Raw genomic sequence first — 23,590 nt, 5'->3', positions numbered from 1 at the left:
GGACAGTGATGTGACGTAACATTGGCGCCGTTTGCCTCTTTGTTGTGCTTGTACCCAAATCACTGCTGAGGGAGTGCCTTTCCATAGTGGGTGCTAGGAAATGGTGGCAGGAGGTGAATACAGAAGGCCAGCACTGGGGGGCTACTGTGAGATTCATGAGTGGGGTTCCATGAGAGGCCATGCAAGGGCAGAGTGGGGAGCTCAGGAATGGGGAGCATCTTTGCCTCATGTGGCATGAAGTCCCTCTCACTATAGCGGGGGGGGGGGAGAGAGGACGACTGCAGTGTGAGTTGAACTCCACACTCAGGCAGCACTGTGAGGATAAAGGAGGTAAGCTGCATAAAAGTTCAAATCCACTTGTCAGGTAAGTTTGACTTGCAGGGAGTGGTGGTTGGTGAATGCTGTGGCTGATGGAAAGCTTGTGAACTCTGCAGTAATTGGGATCTTGGGGAATGAGGGTGCTTTCTAGCGATGTGCTTCTCATGTTAATTGCAGGCTTCACTCGAATCAGCTGTGCCTCGTCTGCCACAAGAGGCAGTAATTTGCCTCAAATGCTACCTAACCGTTCCTTGACTTGTTCATGGTGCAAATGAAATCTGCAGAGCTCAACATCAATGCTACTGATTGGAGCCAGATTCTTAACCCTCTGGAAGCATTGGCCCCAAGCATTGAACTCCAATGCTCACACAAGCATTAATATTACACAGATAACACTGATTTCATTTTCATTTCATGTGTACCTCTATGCAAGACACGCCGACAATGTCTATCATCACACCCCATTCAAGGTCATGATGTGGGGTGTCTTTGAGATCCCCAAGTGGATGCAAAAGCTGGACCATTCGATCATAGCTGATGCGTTTCCCATCCCCATTCTCCTGACTTCTCCCCATAACCCCTGATCGCCTTATTAATCAAGAACCAAGACACTCAATGACTTGGCCTCCACTGCCTACTGCGGCACCACATTCCACAGATTCACCACCCTCTGACTGAAGAAAATAATCCTCATCTCAGTTTTAAAGGATCGTCCCTTCAATCTGAGGCAGTGCCCTTGGCTTCTCGTCTCACCTAATAGTGGACATTTTCTTCATGTCCACTCTATCTAGACTTTCAGTATTTTGTAAGTTTCATGAGATTCCTCATATGCTCCATCGAGTGCAGACCCAGAGTCCTCAACCGCACCTCATATGACAAGCCCTTCATTTCCGTATCATTCTTGTGAACCTCCTCTGGACCCCCTCCAAGGTCAGCACACCTTCCTTAGATACGGGGCCTAAACTGCTTACCATATTCCAAATGGGATCTGACCAGAGCCTTATGCAGCCTCAGCAGTACATCCCTGCTCTTGTATTCTAGCCCTCTCAAAATGAATGCTAACATTGCAAAAGCCAACTTAGGAACATAAGAACAGGAGGCGGCCATTCAGCCCCTCGAGCCTGTCTCACCATTCAATGAGATTATGGCTGATCTGTGGCCGAACTCCATGGGCAGAATTCTCTGATAATGGGTCTATGTCCCCATGCTTGCGAGACAACAGGTGCGAATCACTCTGGACTTTCCTGATTGATGCAGGTAGGGCAGTGGATGTTGTCTGTATGGACTTCAGTAAGGCCTTTGACAAGGTCCCTCATGGCAGACTGGTACAAAAAGTGAAGTCACACGGGATCAGGGCAAGATGGATACAGAACTCGCTAGGTCATAGAAGGCAGAGAGAGCAATGGAGGGTGCTTTTCTAATTGGAGGGCTGTGACTAGTGGTGTTCCGCAGGGATCAGTGCTGGGACCTTGGCTGTTCGTAGTATAGAAAATGATTTGGAGGAAAATGTAACTGGTATGATTAGTAAGTTTGCAGATGACACAAAGGTTTTTGGAATTGCGGATAGCGATGAGGACTGTCAGAGGATACAGCAGGATTTACATCGTTTGGACACTTGGGCGGAGAGACGGCAGATGGAGTTTAACTGGATAAATGTGAGGTAATGCATTTTGTAAGGTCTAATGCAGGTAGGGGACATACAGTGAATGATAGAACCCTCAAGAGTATTGACAGTCAGAGAGATCTCGGTGTACAGGTCCACAGGTCACTGAAAGGGGCAACACAGGTGGAGAAGGTAGTCAAGAAGGCAAACGGCATGCTTGCCTTCATTGGCCGGGGCATTGAGTATAAGAATTGGCAAGTCATGTTGCAGCTGTATAGAACCTTAGTTAGGCCACACTTGGAGTATAGTGTTCAATTCTGGTCGCCACACTACCAGAAGGATGTGGAGGCTTTAGAGAGGGTGCAGAAGAGATTTACCAGGATGTTGCCTGGTATGGAGGGCATTAGCTATGAGGAGCGGTTGAATAAACTCGGTTTGTTCTCACTGGAACGACGGAGGTTGAGGGGCGACCTGATAGAGGTCTACAAAATTATGAGGCGCATAGACAGAGTGGATAGTCAGAGACTTTTCCCCAGGGTAGAGGGGTCAATTACTAGGGGGCATAGGTTTCGGGTGCGAGGGGCAAGGTTTAGAGTAGATGTACGAGGTAAGTTTTTTACACAGAGGGTAGTGGGTGCCTGGAACTCGCTGCTGGAGGAGGTGGTGGAAGCAGGGACGATAGGGACATTTAAGGGGCATCTTGACAAAAACATGAATAGGATGGGAATAGAGGGATATGGACCCAGGAAGTGTAGAAGATTTTAGTTTAGTCGGGCAGCATGGTTGGCACAGGCTTAGAGGGCCGAAGGGCCTGTTCCTGTGCTGTACCTTTCTTTGTTCTTTGATTCTCCGTTTTGCAGGGGGCCAGCAGGTCCCCAGAATGGTCCTTGCAGCTTTGGCTGCCGATACGGGGCCCTGCACTTCCAGCCGCCTGTGACTGGCCCGCGCAACATGGCGGACCCACTCCGCGGGCCGGCCCGATAATATAGCCCCCCAAGATCGCGCGTGCCCGCCGATCGGTGGCCCCCGATCGCGAGCCTGGCCATCTTGGAGACACCCCACCCTGGTGACGGATCCCCCCCACCCCTCAGCATGGAGGCTGTGGACTCCGAGCTCCCGCCGGGTGGAACCATAAGTGAACCACGCCAGCGGGAACTCGGCCAGTTGTTGGCGGAGAATCGCCACGGGAGTCTCTTTCAATGACCCCCGACCGGCACCGCGTCGACCGCGCGCGCAATTGGCGGCGATTCTCCGGTCCTTGGAGAATCGCAGGAGTGCCGCCGGACCCGTCTGTGTGTCTGATGCCCATTCTCCGGCCATGCGCTGAGCGCGATTGCCGTGCGGAGGCTTGAAGAATCCCGGCCCATATACCTGCCTTTGGCCCATATCCCTTAATATCTTTGCTTAACAAAAGCCTATCTATCTCCGATTTAAAATTGACTGACTAGCTTCAACTGCTGTTTATGGGAAAGAGTTCCAAATCTCTACCACCCTTTGAGTGAAGAAGTTCTTCCTAATATCTCCCCAGCATGGCCCAGCCCTAATTTTTAGACTACGCCTCCTAGTTTTAGAATCTCCAACCAATGGAAATAATTTATCTTTATCTATGCTGTCTTTCCCTGTTAATATCTTGAACACTTTGATCATATCACCCTTAACCTTCTAAATTCCAACAAAAACAGGGCTAATTTGAGTAATCTCTCCTTTTAACTCAACCCCTGTAATCCAGGTATCATTTTTGCAAATCTACGTTGCACTCACTCCAAGGATAAAATACCTTTTCAAAGGTGTGGTGCCCAGATCTGCTCATAGTACTTCAAGTGGCGGTCTAACCAAGGCTTTGTACATATTCCAATCCTCTAGACATAAAGGCTAGCATTCCATTAGCCTTTTTGATTATTTTCGGCATTTGTTCCTTGCATTTTAAGGACCGTGGGGTCTCCCGCCAAAGGCACTGGTGGTTCCCACCAATTCTGACACCGGAAAGAATACTTGTGCCAGATTTTGGTAAGATTCCGCCCACTAACTTCAAGTTGGGCAGCCCATCTTCAATTGTTCACATTGCGACCCGGCCAAAATCTGATTTTATTCCCACCCATGTCTCTCCGTATCAATATAAAACATCAAAACTGGGAAAATAGTTCAAAAGCTCATCCCTGCTCAGGGAATTGGAATTCCTACCTACAAGGAGACGGAAAGTAGCATTTCCCTCATCAAAAAGATCATTAGGGAGTCCAGTTGTTTTTTTTTTCAACATTGCAGCAGGTTTTCACCAACCTGATCTCGGCAGCTTGTCAAGAGGAAACGTTCAATTATTGGATGGAAGATTTATTTTTTGCACCAGAACAAGGGTTACAGCAAGAGTTTTATGCAATTGGGTTTCTACAAGAAATTGACGCTCACAAAATAACTTGTTTACATTTCCCTTAAGTGATATTGGGGACACTGATCTGCGAGCATGGTGCTGCAGTGTTATATTTGCTTAGTAACTTGTCTAGTACTGAATTACTATTGATTTCTTGATGGAGGACCCTGTCTGTCAAGGAAGTTGGCATTTTACTGTTAAATATTCAGTAACTCAGTTAAGATCTCAAAAACGAATTCATCACTTAAACTGTCCCAAGCTTGAAAGTGGATTTATTAAGCAATGAAGCACCACATGGTTGGAATAGATTTACAGAGGCTGCTTCTGTATCAAACAGCTGGCATTCCAATAACCACCTATAACACCCACTCAAAAGAAAAGCTCTGTTCATTGGAAATAATGATCAGTTGAGATTAACTGTATCAGCTATGTGCATGACCAGCAGTGTGATCCGATGAATATCTCCATAAGAAAGGCTGACTGGACAACTCATCATTGGTGAAGTCATGAGTAAATTATGGCCAGTCACATGAATAGAGACATTTATCCTTTCCTGTGACTGGCCATAGACAAATTCCATTTCTGCAGAATAGTCAGTCTGTCTGTTTCTGTGTATGTATTAAACAGTATGATTGTTGTGGCTCAGTTGGTTGCATACTCGCCTCTGAGGCAGAAGGTTCCACTCCAGAACTTAGGCAGAAAAATCTAGGCTGACACTCCATTGCAGTGCTCAGGAAGTACAGCACCTCTGAGGGTGTTTGTCTTTTTGTTTAGATACGTTGTCACAGTGGTTAGCACTGCTGCATTAAAGCGCCAGGGACCCAAGTTCGAGTCTGGCCTCGGGTGACTGTCTGTGTGGAGGTTGTACGTTCTCCCCGTGTCTGTGTGGGTTTCCTCCGGGTGCTCCGGTTTCCTCCCACAGTCCAAAGATGTGCAGGTTAGGTGGATTGGCCATGCTAAATTGCCACTAAGTGCCAAAGGATTTGCAGATTAAGTTATGCGGATGGGGCGGGGTGGTTGGGGGAGTGGACCTGGGTAGAGTGCTCTTTCGGAGGGTCCGTGCAGACTCAATGGGCTGAATGGCCTCCTTCTGCACCATAGGGATTCTATGAGGTCTGACTGCCTCATAAAGAGATTCCATCATATTATTTTGAAGAAGAGCAGGTGAGTAGTTGCCAGTGTTCCAATATTTATCCCTCAATATCATGGGTTAGATCCTCCGCTGTCGGGATTCTCCATTACGCCGGCAGTGCACCCACACCCGGCGATTTCCCGGCGGCGAGGGGCTTCCCACAATGGAAAACCCCATTGGCCGGCTGGCGGGACGGAGAATCCCACTGATGGCAGGGGCACGCCGCACCAAAACACTGGTGCAGCGGGATGGAGAATCCCACCCCATATGTTTGAAGGATCATCAAATGAAGTCATATGTGTCAAACTAAGGAGCAAAAAGGTTGCATCACACTGCAGTGATTAAATCTAGAGACCCCCAAACAGTGAAAGGGAAATGGAAGTGAAGATATATATATAGTTGCCGAGATGTGCAGAAACAATCTTGCATTAATCATAGGGAGTTCAACCATCCGAATGTTAACTGAAATAAAAGCAGTAAAAATGGTGTACAAGGCACAGAATTCTTAATAGGTCTTTGGGAGATTTTTATTTTTAGCCAGTGCACCAAGGAAAGAGCAGTTCTGGATTTAGGTTGAGGAAATGAAACTGGCCAGGTGGAAGGGATATCAGTGGCAGAACATTTATGTGGTGGCAATCATCACGATTCAGTTGGTTTTAATGTAGTTACGGGAAAGGACAAAGACAGACCATGAATAAAAGGTTTAAAGGTCAATTTTACCCAGCTGAGATGTGATTTGGCGAAAGTAGATTGGAAACAGCGTCATGAAGATAAATCAGCATTCAAGGAGTGGGAGGCATTTGAGGAGTGGGAGGCATTTGAGGAGGAGACTGAGAGGATTCAGAATGACGATATTCCCAGAAAGAAGAACAGTCCCATTGTCAGGCTGCTACATAGGATGGTGGACATGCAGCAAATAAATTCATTCTGGATGGAATAGCTTCATATTGTGCATTTGCTAATGGCTGAAGAGACCAATCTGAAAGTCAGATTCTGCCACAAGTGGTGATGAAGTGGTTATCGGATATCAGTGTTGTTTTTGACATCCGTGTTTGTTGCTAAGCCTCTGTAGCCACTGGTTGCCATGGTGATACACACATGCCTCCAGGTGATGTCACCATTTCCTTCTGTTGTTGGCTAGTGTCTCCCATGATGTGAAAAGCAATGTTTATGGACCTCCAGTCATGCTTGCAAGCATCCTTGAAGCTGAGCTATGGGCGTCTTACTGGTTCTCTGGCTCCAGAACAAACTTGTCACCCAGAAAAACCTTGGGAATGCAGCAATCTTCCACTCTGCGAAACTGCCCAAGCCAACAAAGTCACCTCTGTTTGAGTGCCGGCAAACCTGGGAGATTAGCTTTTGGGAGGATTGCCGCACATGCGATTTTGTCCTTCTATGGCATGATTGGAATGCATTGCAGACGGAAAGGAAATAGGGTGGAACCCTTAAATCTGGACAGCCATCCACCTACCCTCATCCCAGATGACAAACAGCGCACAGTGCAGGAAGTTAGATTGAAGAAACGTGGGCTGTATTTTCAAGAGATTAGAAGAGTAAGATTAAAATTGAAAATTACAAAATCCTTACAGGTGATGACAGCACGGTAGCATAGTGGTTAGCATAGTTGCTTCACAGCTCTAGTGTCCCAGGTTCAATTCCCGGCTTGGGTCACTGCCTGTGCGGAGTCTGCACGTTCTCCTCGTGTCTGCGTGGGTTTCCTCCGGGTGCTCCGGTTTCCTCCCACAGTCCAAAGTATGTGCAGGTGAGGTGGATTGGACTTGCTAAATTACCCTTAGTGTCCAAAAAGGTTGCCTGGGGTTATGGCGATAGGGTGGATGTGTGGGCTTGGGTAGGGTGCCCTTTCCAAGGGCCTGTGCAGACTCGATGGGCTGAATGGCTTCCTACTGCAGTGTAAATTCTATGATTCTATGACAGAGTAGCTATGGATAGGGGGCTGTATTCTACATCAACGAGATCCTCCGTTTCGCCTGCACACACTCACACCCGCGGATTTCCTGAAGACTTTGAGGGTGCCCACATTGGGAAATCCCATTGGTTGGCTGCCGGGACGGAGAATCCCGCTGCCAGCAGGGGCGGGCGGCACCAGAAAACGGTTGCGGCGGGACAGAGAATCCCACCCACGATGTTTTCTCTGGCTGGGGCTGGGGTCTAGAACCAGGGGACACGGTCTCAGAATAAGGGATAGGCCATTGAAGGCTGACATTAGGCAGAATGTCTTCATTCAGAGGGTGGTAAATATTTAGAATTCTCTACCAGAGAGAGCTGTGGAAGCTCAATCATTAACATGTTCAAGACAGAGTCGATAGATTTATGGATACAAATGACATTGATGGTAATGGGGATAATGGGGAAAGTGACATTGAGGTAGATCATCAGCTCCAATCTGATTGAATGGCGGAGCAGGCTCGACAAGTTGAATGGCCTACTCCAGTCTCCAAATGTTCCTGAGAGAGGCCACCCAAAAAATCTGGTATTGAGCCTGGTGGCTTGTTGGTTTAGTACACAGTACATCACGGTAAAAAAAAGCACAATCAATCTCCAAATATCTCAGATACATTGGGAGCAATTGACTTTAGCCACACTGAGCCTGAACTTTTGGGTTTGAGTATATGCCGGTTCATTACTTGCATAAAGCCAGAAAACCTGCATAAACTGGTCTTCCATAGATGTGGTGGAGCAATGTAAGTGAATGGCAAAAGGTTTCATCAATCTTACCTCAAAAGTGGCATAGTGATCTTTGGATACAAATTAGTCATAATTTGGTTTTATGCAAATCCCCTGGGACATGGGTGTCCCCGGCAACGCCAGCATTTGCTGCCCATCAGGAATATCCCTTGAACTGAGTGGCTTGCTTGGCCTTTTTCAGAGAGCAGTGAAGAGTCAACCACATCGGTATGGATCCAAAGTCCCGTGTAGGCCAGACCAAGTAAGGATGGCAAATTTCCTTCCTTGAAGGACATGGTGAACCAAATGGGTCTTTACAATAATCAATGATAGTTTCATAGTTACCATTACTATACCAGCTTTCAATTCCACATTTGTATCTTATTAATTGAATGCAAATTCCACCATCTGCAGTGGTGGGATTTGAACCTATGACCCCAGAGCATTAGCTGCACCCTCTGAATTACTAGTCCAGTGACATTACCTCGACTGCTATTCAAAGCCTTCCAGCACTTTCAGCCGAATGACTTTGATCACACTTGTGAAACTCCTCCTATTTTGCAGAAGAAAATAGTTTTTTAAAAACTGATATGAGGGTAGCTGTCCCAATAACTCATTGGGGAAGTTTGACACTGACAGTGAAACTGAAACATACAGATAAGCAAGATCACAAATTTCATTCCTGTTCTGTGTCAAGTTAGCTGATTTAGACAATGCCCTTTCATTTTTGATTCATTCCCGGGATGTGGTCATGATTGATGCTTATTGTCTTTTCCTAATTTCCCTGCAAAATGTGAAGGAATGTGAGGAATACAAATTGGGACGATCAGACATGCATTGAGTACAATATACAGAAAATAACATTTTAGGCAGGATGCAGTTATTATTGGACAGGTTCAATTAGCTGACCATAATGACTTAAATAGTTCTTTCATTTACCAGCTTATTTAGCATTGATCTATCTACCAGTGGCCTTGAATTTACTTTCTTTTAATATGTTTCTGATCACAAATAATTGGGATGCTCGCTGTCATGATATTCAAACACACACATCATGATGGACACACTAACAGGCAAATCAGAGCACACAACACCACAACCAATCACAGACAAGAACACCAACCACATAAAAAGCACGAGCACGACACCTGGAGGTCAGTAGGTCTGGGGAGAAGGAAACAAGAAAGAGCTGTTGAAACACCACAAGCAGGGAGCCCCCCACGTGCAGAGTGCAAAGACCAAGTTGTAAATAGTGAGTTTAAATAAAGAAGCGTTGTACCATATGCAACTGTGTTGGCTCTTCTGTGTGTCAGAACACCCAACACCACATGGTACAGGAGTGGATCGATACCTGCCTACCAACCTGCCATTCTGGACATGGACCACACCGGCAAACCGCAGCCGATGCAAGTCACGGGGAACCTAGGCACCAACTGGAAGCTCTACAGGCAGCGATTTGACCTGTACATCCGTGCCACCGAAAAACAGAATGTCTCGGATGATTCGAAGATTGCAATGCTCCTCTTCTACGCAGGCCCCCACCCAAACGATGTCTTTAATTCACTGGTGTTCGAGGAAGGCGAAAACCAGGCCAAATATGACACGGTCATCCTCAAAATGGACCAGCACTTTCAAACTGAAGTAAACGAAACTTTCGAAAGATACATCTTTCAGCAACGCCTGCAAGGTAAGGAGGAGCTTTTTCAACCCTTTTTGACGCACCTCCGGATTCTAGCGCAGTCCTGCGGTTACGGCACCACCACAGAGTCCATGATCAGGGACCAGATTGTTTTTGGCGTTGCCTCTAGTGGCCTACGCCAGCAGCTTCTTAAAATAAAGAGCCTCACCTTAGCGTCTGCTGTGGAAGCCTGTGTCCTCCATGAAAATGCTGCCTGCCGTTTTGCCCGATTTCAGGCGTCCGAGTTGGCACGGAGGGGGTCCCCAGCCGTTGAATCGGCAAGCCAGGCCGCCCACGACGTTGAACGCATCCAGGCCGTCGATTTCTTCCCGCCCCACGGCCCGGACGACAGCGGCCGCTTCCCGCGCTTTTCGCGGTCTCCCGCGCAGGTGCGCGCCAAGAATAACGGCCACAACGAGGGACGCACTGCGCAGGCGCGCCCACCGCAAGATCGCACTGCGCATGCGCAGTGGCGCAACGAACGTCGTGACGTCATGACGTGCAGCAAGTGTGGAGGTCTACACTTAAAAGGGCAATGTCCTGCAAAATACCGACAGTGCAACAGATGTGCCATGATAGGCCACTACGCAGCCCGCTGTCGTGCGGCTCAACCCATGGATCCGGCGCATCCTCGACAACCTCGCACACGAGTCAGGACCGTCCAGCCCACGCATCACGACTTCCAGTTAAGTGATGCAGATGACCAGGATGACTTCCGAGTTGCCGTCATCGATGTCAACAAGGTCAATGCCATCAATCCAGACGATGAGTGGTGTGCCACCCTGACGGTCAACCGATCGCGCGTCGCCTTCCGTCTGGACACCGGCGCATCCGCCAACCTGATTGCTTACTCTGCAGTCCAGGCCATGAAGGTCAAACCACCCATCACACCATCCCGGCTTAAGATGGTTGACTATAACGGGAACGTTATCCCGTCCGTAGGATCTTGCCAGCTACAGGTGACTCACAAGAGGTACACGGCCACACTCCCCTTCGAAGTTGTGGGCTCATCAAAGGACTCGTTACTGGGCGCACAAGCGTGTAAGGTCCTTCACCTGGTACAGCGCATCATGTCTCTCTCTCCAGATGAGATATCCGACTTCCCGGATGCTGAGTTCCACGCGAATCTCCATTCCCTCCTCGCTCACAACCAGGAGGTTTTTGAAGGCATGGGGACATTGCCACACACGTACAAGATTCGACTCAGACCGGACGCCATCCCTGTCGTTCACGCACCTCGCAGGGTTCCTGCGCCTCTCAAAGACCGCCTCAAGGCACAACTGCAGATTCTTCAGGACCAAGGGGTCCTATCCAAGGTCACGGAGCCCACGCCATGGGTCAGCTCCATGGTCTGTGTAAAGAAGCCCTCTGGCGAGCTCCGTATATGTATAGATCCAAAAGATCTGAACAACAACATCATGCGGGAACACTATCCCATCCCGAAACGAGAAGACCTCACCAGCGAGATGGCGCGAGCCAACATATTCACTAAATTGGATGCGTCCAAAGGATTCTGGCAGATCAAACTGGACCCGGCCAGCCGAAGACTATGCACATTCAACACCCCTTTTGGCAGATTCTGCTACAACCGGATGCCATTCGGCATCATTTCGGCATCTGAAGTATTCCACCGCATTATGGAGCAGATGATGGAAGGCATCGAAGGGGTACGTGTATATGTGGACGATATCATCATTTGGTCCACCACTCCGCAGGAACACATGCATCGTCTTCGACGTGTCTTCACCCGCATACGGCAAAATGGCCTGCGTCTCAACCGTGCGAAGTGTGCTTTCGGCCAGACGGAGCTGAAATTCCTCGGGGACCACATCTCAAGGTCCGGGGTCCGTCCCGATGCAGACAAGGTTAGCGCCATCACAGCCATGCCACGACCGGCTGACAAGAAGGCTGTCTTAAGATTCCTGGGCATGGTCAACTTCCTTGGGAAGTTCATTCCCAACCTGGCTTCTCATACAACAAACATGCGCCATCTCGTAAAAAAATCGACGGAATTCAACTGGCACCAGTCGCATCAGCGGGAATGGGAGGAGCTCAAGCACAAACTGGTCACGGCACCAGTGCTGGCCTTCTTTGACACGACTCGCCCTACAAAGATCTCAACAGACGCCAGCCAATCTGGTATTGGAGCGGTACTCCTGCAAAAAGACAGCACGTCATCATGGGCCCCGGTTGCGTATGCCTCACGAGCCATGACCCCTACCGAACAGCGCTACGCGCAAATCGAAAAAGAATGCCTGGGCTTGTTAACTGGACTGGACAAGTTCCACGACTATGTGTATGGCCTGCCACGATTCACGGTCGAAACTGACCACCGCCCCCTGGTCAACATCATTAACAAAGACCTGAACGACATGACTCCTCGCCTCCAGCGCATCTTACTTAAACTCAGGAGGTACGATTTTGAACTGATCTACACTCCGGGGAAGGAACTCATAGTGGCGGACACTCTTTCCCGAGCAGTGAGCACACCACCAGATGCGGAGGGGTTCGTGCGTCAAATTGAGGCACACGTGACTCTGACAGCAGCAAATATGCCAGCTGATGATCCTTGTCTGGCCCACATACGCGCAGAGACGGCGACTGACCCTCTGCTGCAGCGAGTGATGCGCCACATGACGGAAGGGTGGCTAAAAGGGCAGTGCCCCCAGTTTTATAATGTGCGAGATGATCTCACCAATATAGACGGGGTCCTTATGAAATCGCATAGGATCGTCATTCCACACAGTGTGCGCCAGATGATTCTTCGTCAACTACACGAAGGCCACTTGGGCGTCGAAAAATGCAGACGAAGGGCCCGGGAGGCGGTATATTGGCCGGGTATTAATGAAGACATAGCCAACATGGTGCTCAACTGCACAACCTGTCAGAGGTTTCAGCCAGCGCAACCTCCGGAAACACTTCTACCACACGAGATGGTGACGTCCCCCTGGGCGAAGGTGGGTGTTGACCTATTTCACGCGCTCGGCAGAGATTACATTGTTATTATAGACTACTTCTCAAACTACCCGGAAGTCATGCCTCTCCATGATCTGACGTCGTCCGCAGTCATTGGGGCCTGCAAGGAAACGTTTGCTCGCCACGGCATTCCAAGGACTGTCATGTCAGACAATGGACCTTGTTTTGCCAGCCGTGAATGGTCGTCCTTTGCCGCAGCATATGGTTTCACTCATGTGACATCCAGCCCTCTGCATCCACAATCGAACGGGAAGGCTGAAAAGGGTGTCCACATCGCAAAGCGGCTCCTGTGCAAGGCGGCTGATGACGGATCGGACTTTAACCTTGCCTTGCTGGCCTATCGATCGGCCCCGTTATCCACGGGCCTCTCGCCAGCGCAGCTACTAATGGGTCGCTCCCTCAGGACGACGGTACCTTCCGTCCTGGCACCGACAACAGACCATGAGGCGGTTCTTCGGAACATGCAACTGCAGCGTGATCGCCAGAAAGGTCGGTACGACACACGAGCGACGGACCTGCCCCCCCTGTCCTCCGGAGACAAAGTACGCGTCCATCAACCGTATGGTGGCTGGTCAGCACCGGCCGAAGTCCTCCGACAAGTGGCTCCCCGCTCGTTCCTGGTTCGCATGCCGGATGGTTCCGTGCGTCGCCGCAATCGGCGCGCCCTTCGCCGACTTCCACGCTCACAGCCACACAACACGCCAGATCCTCAACAGGCTTCCGAGGATGACTTTGTGGAGCTGCCGCACATCACGCCCTTTCCATCGCCACCCATGGCCATGCCTGCACAGCAGCCGGTGGTTCTTGATCCACCCTTAAGGCGGTCAACCCGAATTCGTCGCAAACCCATTAGAATGGACTTATAATACAGTTCATATGTTTAATAAGTTGGACAATTTTACATGATAACCTGTTGTTGTTTATCGTTCCAGATGTCGTCTGACTGGACAACTGTTCAAATTTTTTTTCTTCTTCTCTCGTTCGCATTTCTGTTATGTTATGGTACAACTGGATTCATGTGACGCACTCGACATCGCCCCATGTACATAGTTCCGTCATAGACACATGCTGCACACGACACACACACACTCTTAGATGCACTCACGTCACGATCATATTTATTACCACGTAGGCACATATCTTTGTAAAAAGGGGGGATGTCATGATATTCAAACACACACATCATGATGGACACACTAACAGGCAAATCAGAGCACACAACACCACAACCAATCACAGACAAGAACACCAACCACATAAAAAGCACGAGCACGACACCTGGAGGTCAGTAGGTCTGGGGAGAAGGAAACAAGAAAGAGCTGTTGAAACACCACAAGCAGGGAGCCCCCCACGTGCAGAGTGCATAGACCAAGTTGTAAATAGTGAGTTTAAATAAAGAAGCGTTGTACCATATGCAACTGTGTTGGCTCTTCTGTGTGTCAGAACACCCAACACCACACTCGCCACCTCAGAATATACTCTGTGTCCATATGTCAAATTTGTCTTGATTTTGCGCTCAGCCATTGCAAACAGTTTTTAAATGAAATAAAGAGCAATATTTTGATTGTCTGGTCCTTTGGCATCAGTGGGAAAAGCAGCTGTCACACGATCAAAATAGAGGTAATGATTGAGTTAATGGTTGTGCATTTATTGTTGATGATTACATTGAGTGAAGTAAACACATCGCTGGTGTGGCTGGTGAGATAATGATAGCACTCTATAACAGATGTTTCAATGCACTACAACCGTAGTCCAAGCGAGTGGGAAGACAAAATCAGAAAGGAAACAATATGGAGAGTGTTGGGCCCAGAAATTTGGGTGTGGGAGAAAGGTGGGGGGGCACACTGGTGGTATGCACCCTTCGTCTCTGCACTACAATATTGAGGTCCACAGAACCCCATATTTTAGGTCCCAGGACTTATTATGATAGAACTGGCATGGCACAAATATTGTGACAAATCAGGCTGCTCATGCACATGTAAATCCAGGTCCCGCTGCTCCTGCACCCCTTTTAGCATTGCATCTTTTATTTTGTATTGTCCCTGCATGTTCTTCCAGCCAATTGAATCACCTCACCCCTCTTTGTACTAACTTTTATCTGCCACTTGTCTGCCCATCCCGCCAAAATGCCGCTGACATTTTAAAGTATCATGCTATCCTCCCCAAAGTTCACAGTGCTTCTAAATTTGTCATTCTTAATTTACGAAAGTACCTAAATCATTAATCTTTATCCGGAAGTGTCTGTACCAAAAGAGGCCATGCTGCCCAAATTATGGTGGAAAAGAAGATCGTTGAGACACTTGATGGGCTAAAAATTGATAACGATTATAAAAAATTGTTAGGGGACCCTGCTGTTTGTTTTATATGTTAACAATTTGGACTTGAATGTCGGGGTTGATAAATTCGCAGATGAGATAAAAAATGGCCGTGTAGTGGATAGCTTAGAGGATAGCTGTAAGCTCCAAAATTATATATATAGTTTATAGTTTGGTGCAGTGGGAAGAAAATTGGCAGATAGCGTTCAACTCTGACAAGTGTGAGGGAATGATTTCGGGAGGTCAAACAATCAAAGGGTATACACAATAAACAGGAATATACTGAAAAGGGTAGATGAAGTGAGAGATCTTGGCGTGTAAATGCACAGGTCCCTAAAGGTAGCAATACAGGTTGATAAGGTTGTAAAGAAGGTACATGGAATGCTCTCCTCCATTGGCACAGGTATCGAATACAAAAGTAGGGATATAATGATGGAAATGTATAAAACACTGCTGAGGCCACATTGTGTGCAGTTCTGGTCACCACATTACAGGAAGGACGTAATTGCTCTGGAGAGAGTGCAGAGAAGATTTGTGAGAATATTGCCAGGGCTGGAGAATTGTAGCTATGAAGAGAGATTGGAGAGGTTGAGGTTGTTTTCCTTGGAACAGAGAAGGCTCCATGAGGTATACAAAATTGTGAGGGGTAGAGATAGAGTAGACAGGAGGAACCTGTTCCCCTCAGCAGATTTCAAAAACCGGGAGTCATAGATTCAAGCTAAGTGGCAGACGGATTAGAGGGGACATGAGGGAAAATATTTTTACGCAGAGGGTGGTGGGTGTCTGGAATTCGCTATCTGAGTTGGTGGTGGAAGTGAAGACCCAAATCTCTTTTAAAAAGTCCCTGGATCTGCAGCTTAAGTGCTATAAGTTGCAGGGCTATGGACCATGTGAAGGAAGATAGACACGGATAGGGCACCTGGGTGTCTTTGGGTCAGCAAGGACAAGATCAGCTGAATGGCCCCCTTCTGTGCTGCATCGTTTCTATGATCCTATCTGCTGGCTGGACTTAAAGTAGATAATTCATCAGGACTAGATGAGATGCATCCGATAAAGATCCTGACGGATGTAAGGCTAGAAATTGCAGAAACACTGGCCTAATTTTCCAATCATGCTTGGATACAGGGGTAGCACCAGAGAACTGGAGAATTACAAATCTTAAACCCTTGTTCGAAAAAGAAGTATAAAGAACCCAGCGACTGAAGGTCAGTCTGTTTAAACATGGTGGTGGGGATGCTATTAGAGTGATAATTCGAGACAAAATTTTATAATCGTGTCGGCAAATGAGGATTAATTAAGGAGGGCCAGTAGTGATTTATTTTAAGGGCAAATCATGTTTAATTATCTTGTTTGCATTTTTTATTGAGGTAATAGAGAGAGTTTCAATAATTTTATTTGTATCCTTTTCCTGATGGTTTTAATTGTCTTAGGTTTCTCCCTCCCGTTCACCTCCTGTTTCACGATGATTTGGGGGATGTTATTCGTATTCCCTACAGCGAAGACAGATGCAAAATACCTGTGTAATTCATCTGCCATTTCCTTATTTTTCATTATTAATTCACCATTCTCACTCTCAAGAGGATCATTCAGTTTGCTTTGTCTTTTCTGTTTTAAATAACTGCAGAAACTCTCAGTATATTTTTATAGTTCAAGCTTGCTTTCTCTCAGACTCGAATTTCTCCCTCCCTATTAATCTATTTGTCATTCTTTGCTGTTCTTTATATTCTATCCAATCTTCTGACCTGTCACTCATTTTTGCAGAATTATACACTTTTTCTTTCACAATTTTTAACTTCTCTTGTTCACTGCGGAAGTTGTGTCCTTCCCTTAGAGTCTTTCTTTCTCACGGAATGTATCTTTTCTGAGTATTCTGAAATATCTCATTAAATATCTGCCACTGCATCTCTACTAATCTGTCCTTTAACCTAATTTGCCATTCACTTTCACTAGCTCTGACTTCATGCCCCCATAATTGCTCTTATTTAAGCTTAAAGCACAAATCTTAGATCCGTTCCTCTCTCCTTCAAACTGAATGTGAGATGCATCATTGCTTCCTGGAGGCGCCTTCACTGTGAGGTCATTCATTGATCCTGTCTCATTGCACATTACCAGATCTATTTTAACCTGTGGTCTGGTTGGCTAGAGGATGTGCTGCTCGAAGAAACTATCCCAAAAAACTCAGTGAACTCACCATCCAGGCCAGCTTTTCCAATCTGATTTACCAAATCTTTAAGCAGGTTCAAATCACCCGTGATTACCGCTGTACCTGTCTCACAAGCCCCCATTGTTCCTTCTTGTATAGCCTGTGCTACAATGTGGTTACTGTTAACGATGGAATTGTGGATACGATGAAGACTGTCAGAGGATGCAGCAGGATATATATCGGTTAGAGACTTGGAGAAGAAATGGAAGATGTAGTTTAATCTGGACAAATGTGGAAGGTCTAATACAGGTGAGAAATATACATATGCAAAGCCCTTAAGAGTATTGACAGGCAGATGGATCTGGGTGTACAGATCCACATGTCACTAAAAGTGCAATGCAAGTGGAGAAGGTAGTCAAGAAGGCATACAGCATGCTGTCTTCATTGACTGGGGCATTGAGTATAAAAATTGGCAAATCATGTTGCAGCTCTACAGAACCTTAGTTAGGCCACACTTGGAATATAGTGTTCAATTCTGGTGGCCACATTACCAGAAGGATGTGGAGGCTTTGGAGAGAGTACAAAAGAAATTTAAGAGAGTGTTGCCTGGTGTGGCGGGCATTAGCTATGAGGAAAGATTGGATAAACTTTGTTTGTTCTCACTGGAATGACACTGATTGAGGGGCGACCTGATAGAAGTCTACAAAATTATGAGGGGCATTCACACAGACTTTCACACAGAATTAACAGTGCAGAAGGAGGATATTCGGCCCATCAAGTGTGCACTAGCCCTTGGAAAGAGCACCTGACCTAAGCCCACAGCTCCACCCTATCCCCACACTTCCACCCTATCCCCGTAACCCCACCTTAACTTTTTTATTTATGGACAACTAAGGGCAATTTACCATGGCCAATCCACTTACCCCTGCACATCTTTGGACTGTGGGAGGAAACCAGAGCACACGGAGGAAACCCACGCAGACATGGGGAGAACGTGCAGACTCCGCACAGACGGTGACCCAAGCCAGGAATCGAACCTGGGACCCTGGCGCTGTGAAGCCACTGTGCTAACCACTATGCTACCATGCATTGAGAGAGTGAATAGTCAGAAGCTTTTTCCCAGGATGGAAGAGTCAATTACTTGGGGACAGAGATTTAAGGTGCGTGGGGCAAAGTTTAGAGCAGATGTGTGAGGGAAGATTTTCACACAGAGGGTAGCGGGTGCCTGGAACTCACTGCCGGAGGAGGTGCTGCAAGGAGGTACGATAATGATGTTTAAGGGTTGTCTTCACAAATCCATGAATAGATTGGGAAAAGAGGGATACACACCGTGGAAGTATAGGAGGTTTTAGGTTAGACAAGCAGTATGGTCGGAGCAGGCTTGAAGGGTCAAAGAGCCTGTTCAGGTGCTGTACTTTTCTCTGTTCCTTGTTCTAAACTATTCCCACAAGTGACCTCTAGTTGTTACAGTTCTTATTATTAGTTCTGCTTCTGGGCTGGTTTAGTTCAGTGGGCTAGACAGCTGGTTTATGATGCAGAACAAGCCCAGCAGCGCGGGTTCAATTCCCGTACCAGCTTACCCGAACAGGTGCCGGAATGTGGCGACTAGGGGCTTTTCACAGTAACTTCATATTGTGATAATAAAAGATTACTATTATACTACACCCTGACCCTCTATTCTACCAATGTCAAAGCTATTGCTCCATAATTTTCAAGCTTCCTCTCCATCCTAATTGTCATCTCCCCTTCAATAACCAGGTCATAGTCTCTGTCCTCCTGCCGTCATATTGCTACATATTTATTTCTACTTTGTTTAGTGGGGAGATTGGGGAAGATGGGATTGTTCTCCTTGGAGAGAAAAAGGTTACAGAGAGATTTTGCATAGATGTTCAAAGTCAATAAGTGCTTTTGATAGATTAGATAGCAAGGAATTGTTGCCACCTGCAAGAGGGTCAAGAACAAAAGGACACAGATTTAAACTAATTAGCAGAAGAACCGGGAGAGTTGAGAATGATAATGAGCAAAACTGCACTAACGGAAAGGAAGGAAATTCAAAACTTTTTTTGCTGGAAACTATGGAATGCTAACATGACCAGGAATCCAGAGGCCTGGACTCTGGCTGTGATTCTCCCTTCTGGGGACTAAGTCCCCATACCGGCGGGAAAATAAGCGCCAACCGCTCCGGCGTCAACAGCCCCCGAAAGTGCGTAAGTCTCTGCATTTTCGGGGGTTAGGTGGACGCCGGATTGGGGTTGCCGCCGCTCCCGCCAAAGGGATGGCGCGAGTTCGCGCATGTGCCGAAGGATCCGCGTGATCTCGCACATGCGCGGAACCGCTGGCGTGGTTCCGTGCATGCACAGATCGACCAGCATACTTTGCCGCATGCGCGGGGGGTTCTCTTCTCCGGGCCGGCCACTGTGGATCATTTCAGGGACCGAAAGGAAGAAGTGCCCCCACGGAACAAGCCCACCCGCAGATTGGTGGGCCCCGTTTGCGGGTCAGGCGAACATGGGGGCCCCCCTGGGGTCGGATCCCCCCACGCCTCCCTGAGGACCACCCCCGCCGAATTATCTGCCAGGTCCCTCCGGTACGCGAGTTGAGTGATTCACGCCAGCGGGACTGGCCAAAAATGGACAGCCGCTCGGCCCATCGGGACCCGGAGAATCGTCGGACGGGGGGGGCGCCGCTGCCAACGGCCCCCGACCGGCGTGGCGGGAATCTCGCCCCCGCCCGAAAAACGGCGCTGGAGAATATGGCAACCGGCGTCGGCGTGGTGGGGCGGGATTCGCCCAGGGGGGGGTCAGAGAATCCCGCCCATGCGTTCAAATACTCCCCATGGCAGCTGGTAAAATTAAAATTTAATTTGTAAATCTGGAATAAAAAAACTAATCTCAATAATGCTGATGCTGAAACTATTAGATCGTTGTAAAAACCCACCTGGTTCATTAATGCCCTTCAGGAAAGGAAATTTCTCACCCTGGCCTGGCCATATGAATAAAGGCCCACAATGTGACTCACATTGCCCTTCGAAATAGAAACAAGACACTTGGTTATAGCAAACAGAAAAGCTGAACAAGAATAAAGCCAGATGGACCAGACGGCATCAACCTCGGTGCTGAAAGTGACAGTGGTACAGCTTGTTCAGTCCTCCTTGCTAATATTTGGGGCCTTGTGACAAAATTGACAGGGCTGTCCCACAGACAAACAAAGCAGCAGCCTTACATAGTCAAAATCAAAAAATCATACCTCACAGTCAATGTTCCAGACTTCTCCATCACCACTCTTGTGTATGTCCTCTCCCACTGAAAGGGCAAACCCACCTGAGGTGGCTGCATGGTTACATTCAGGAGGGAATTGTCCTGAGAGTCCCTAACATCGACTTGGGACTCCTTCCATGACATCAAGCATCAGGTCAAAACATGGGTCAGGGAACCTCTTGCCGATTACCACCTACTGGCCTCAGCTGGTGGATCAGTGCTCAACAATTTTGAACACCATTTGGAAGAAGCACTGATATTACAAGGACACAGAATACGCTCTGGGTGACACACTTTGTTGATGAAATGAGGAGTGAAGGTGGCTGAACTGTGTTATCTTCGGACTCGAGCTCCGGGGTGTCCTTGGTCTTGGATTGATGGCTCATGTCCATGTTGGTGTCATCGACGCTGCTCAGCACCTGGGGTTCTGGCTGTGGCTGGGGGCAGGGACAGGGGACACCAGAAGGGCCTGCCTCATCACCAGGAGCTCCTGTAAGACACAAGACAAGACGCATGATTTGACCGCTGTCTGGTGGGAGTGGGGGTGTTTTGGGGAAGGGGGATGTGCTTGGGAAGGGAGGAGTAGGGGTGTAGTGAAGTGGAAGCATGGTGGTGAAGTGGGAGTATGGGGGTGGTGTGAGGGTGGTGTGGGGGTGAGGGTGAGGGTGGTGTGGGCGTGTTGTGGGGGTGAGGGTGTTGCACGTGTCACGTCAACCTCAACTCAGCAGGGTTTCACATGCTCGCCCGATGCCTAAGTCCACCCCAGCAACTGCGCTTTCCTCGGGCCCACCGACAATGTCCAGGGCCCGCTGTACAGCCGCGGTGAGGGGTCACAGATCTGACGGTCCCCTCCAGTCTTCTCCCGCACCCGGCGATAATGGGCAGCCACCTCCTGGGTGTCTATGGGGGGGAGGTACACAGAAGGCGCACAGTGATAGACAGTCTAAAATGGGATGCTGCTCTCCTCGCTGCCATTTTGTTGGCTGGGATGGTGTGTGTGGAGTGCAATGTGTATATGCAGCTGCAGCTTGTCAGCCTCCTGAGTGTCAATCGTGAACCCGGCAAATCATACACCATTTCCCATTCAAATTGATTGTGTTCCATGTGGCATCGGTGCAGACCCTTAACGGTTGCTGAATCTGTCTAGTTACGGTGCCAGTTTTCCTGTCGTAGAAATCCATGAATCCTGTCCCGGCATCAACACTTCGTCTCAGGAATGGAGAATTCTGCCGCTAATCTCTCCTTGGCTTTCAACAGCATTGTCATCAATGATTCCATTGCCACTAACAGCCTGGGGGTCTGTGGGTGGAATGGTAGCACACTGGTTAGCACTGTTGCTTCACAGCGCCAGGGTCCCAGGTTCGATTCCTGACTTGGGTCTCTGTCTATGCAGAGTTTGCAGGTTCTCCCCGTGTCTGCGTGGACTTCCTCCAGGTGCTCCGGTTTCCTCCCACAAGTCCTGAAAGACGCGCTTGTTAGGTGAATTGGGCATTCTGAAATCTCCCTCCGTGTAACCGAACAGGCGCCGGAATGTGGCGAAGAGGTGATTTTCACAGTAACTTCATTGCAGTGTTAATGTAAGCCCACTTGTGACAATAATAAAGATTATTATTATTATTATTATGATGCTGTTAACTAGAGATTTAACTGGACTAGCCATCTAAATACTGTTGTACAAAAACAAGCAGGAGACTGAGAATTCGGCAGCAAATATCTCACTTTCTGATTCCCTAAAGCCTTTTCACCATCTACAAAGCACAAGTCAGGAGGGTGATGGAATACTTCTCTGGATAAGCGCAGCTCCAACAACACTCGGGAAACTCCAGGCCATCCCAGACAAAGATGATTGATATCCCATCCACCACCTTAAACATTCACTTCCTTCACCAGTGATACACGGTGGCAGCACTGTATACCTTACGGAAGATACACTGCAACAACTCCATCTAGCTTCCTTTAGAAGCAACTTCCAAACCTGCGACCGCTACCACCTAGATGGACAAGGGCAGCAGGTGCCTGGAGGACCAGCACATGCAGATTCCCATCCAAACCATATGGCATCCTGACTTGAAGCCATATCGCCATTCGTGAATTTACAGTGCAGAAGGAGGCCATTCACCCATCGAGTCTGCACCGGCCCTTGGAAAGAGCACCTATCCAAGCCCACACTTCCACCCTATCCCTGTAACCCAGTAACCCCACCCAACCTTTTTTTGACACAAAGGGCAATTTAGCATGGCCAATCCACCTAATCTGCACATCTTTGGACTGTGGGAGGAAACCAGAGCAACCGGAAGAAACCCACGCACACACGGGGAAAACGTGCAGACTCCGCACAGACAGTGACCCAAGCCGGGAATCGAACCTGGGACCCTGGAGCTGTGAAGCAACTGTGTTAACCACTGTGCTACCGTGCTGCCTTCACTATTGCTGGGTAAAAATCCGGGAATTCCCTCCCCAACAACACTATGGATGTACCCACACCAGATGGACTGCAGCAGTTCAAGAAAGCGGCTCACCACCACTCTAAAAGGGCAGGTAGGGATGGGCAACAAATGCTCGCTCGCAATGCTCATACCCGTGAATGAATTAACCAAAAATGAAATTGGATATATACATGAAAAGGAAGAACTTTCAGGGCTATGGGAAAGACAGGGCGATGAGACAAATTGAATAACTCTTTCAAAGAGATAGCATTGACATGATGTGCTGAATGGCCTTCTCCTGTGCTACATAGTTCGATGTTTCAATGATCAGTGAGGCGCTAATGTTGCTGTATCTTTCAGGAGCAGGAAAGAATTTTAGCAGTTCAGACATCAGAGCAGCTCGAGGAAATCAAATGTCCAGAAATGATATATATTCATGAATCTATGGCTTAAAGGAAAATCTTAGTACACTGAGCATTCACCATAACTTCAAAGGTTGTTTTCTGTCTTTGCTGTAGAACTTTGATTTCTTTTGGACATTTTGAGGTGCCAACTTGGATTTTGATCATCCATGATTGAATCTACAGTGACAGTGTGAAAATCAGCCTTTTTTTATTATTTCTATTTCTTCATCAGAGCTCTTTTTGCCTTTTGATTGGCACTTGCATTGTTTTGACCCGTTTGTTGATCGT

At 47.9% G+C, this 23,590-nt stretch overlaps 1 protein-coding gene across 2 annotated transcripts in view; it reads left to right on the top strand.

Annotated features, from left to right (window-relative positions):
* Nucleotides 1-23,590, top strand: part of LOC140427083 (teneurin-2-like) — a 3,867,843-nt gene that overhangs the window by 836,892 nt on the left and 3,007,361 nt on the right. The window lies entirely within an intron of this gene.

This window comes from Scyliorhinus torazame, chromosome 7, assembly GCF_047496885.1.
Source record: "Scyliorhinus torazame isolate Kashiwa2021f chromosome 7, sScyTor2.1, whole genome shotgun sequence".
In the NCBI taxonomy this organism is placed as follows: domain Eukaryota; kingdom Metazoa; phylum Chordata; class Chondrichthyes; order Carcharhiniformes; family Scyliorhinidae; genus Scyliorhinus; species Scyliorhinus torazame.
The sequence above is the reverse complement of the archived record's forward strand: the minus strand, read 5'-3'. Positions and strand labels throughout refer to the sequence as shown.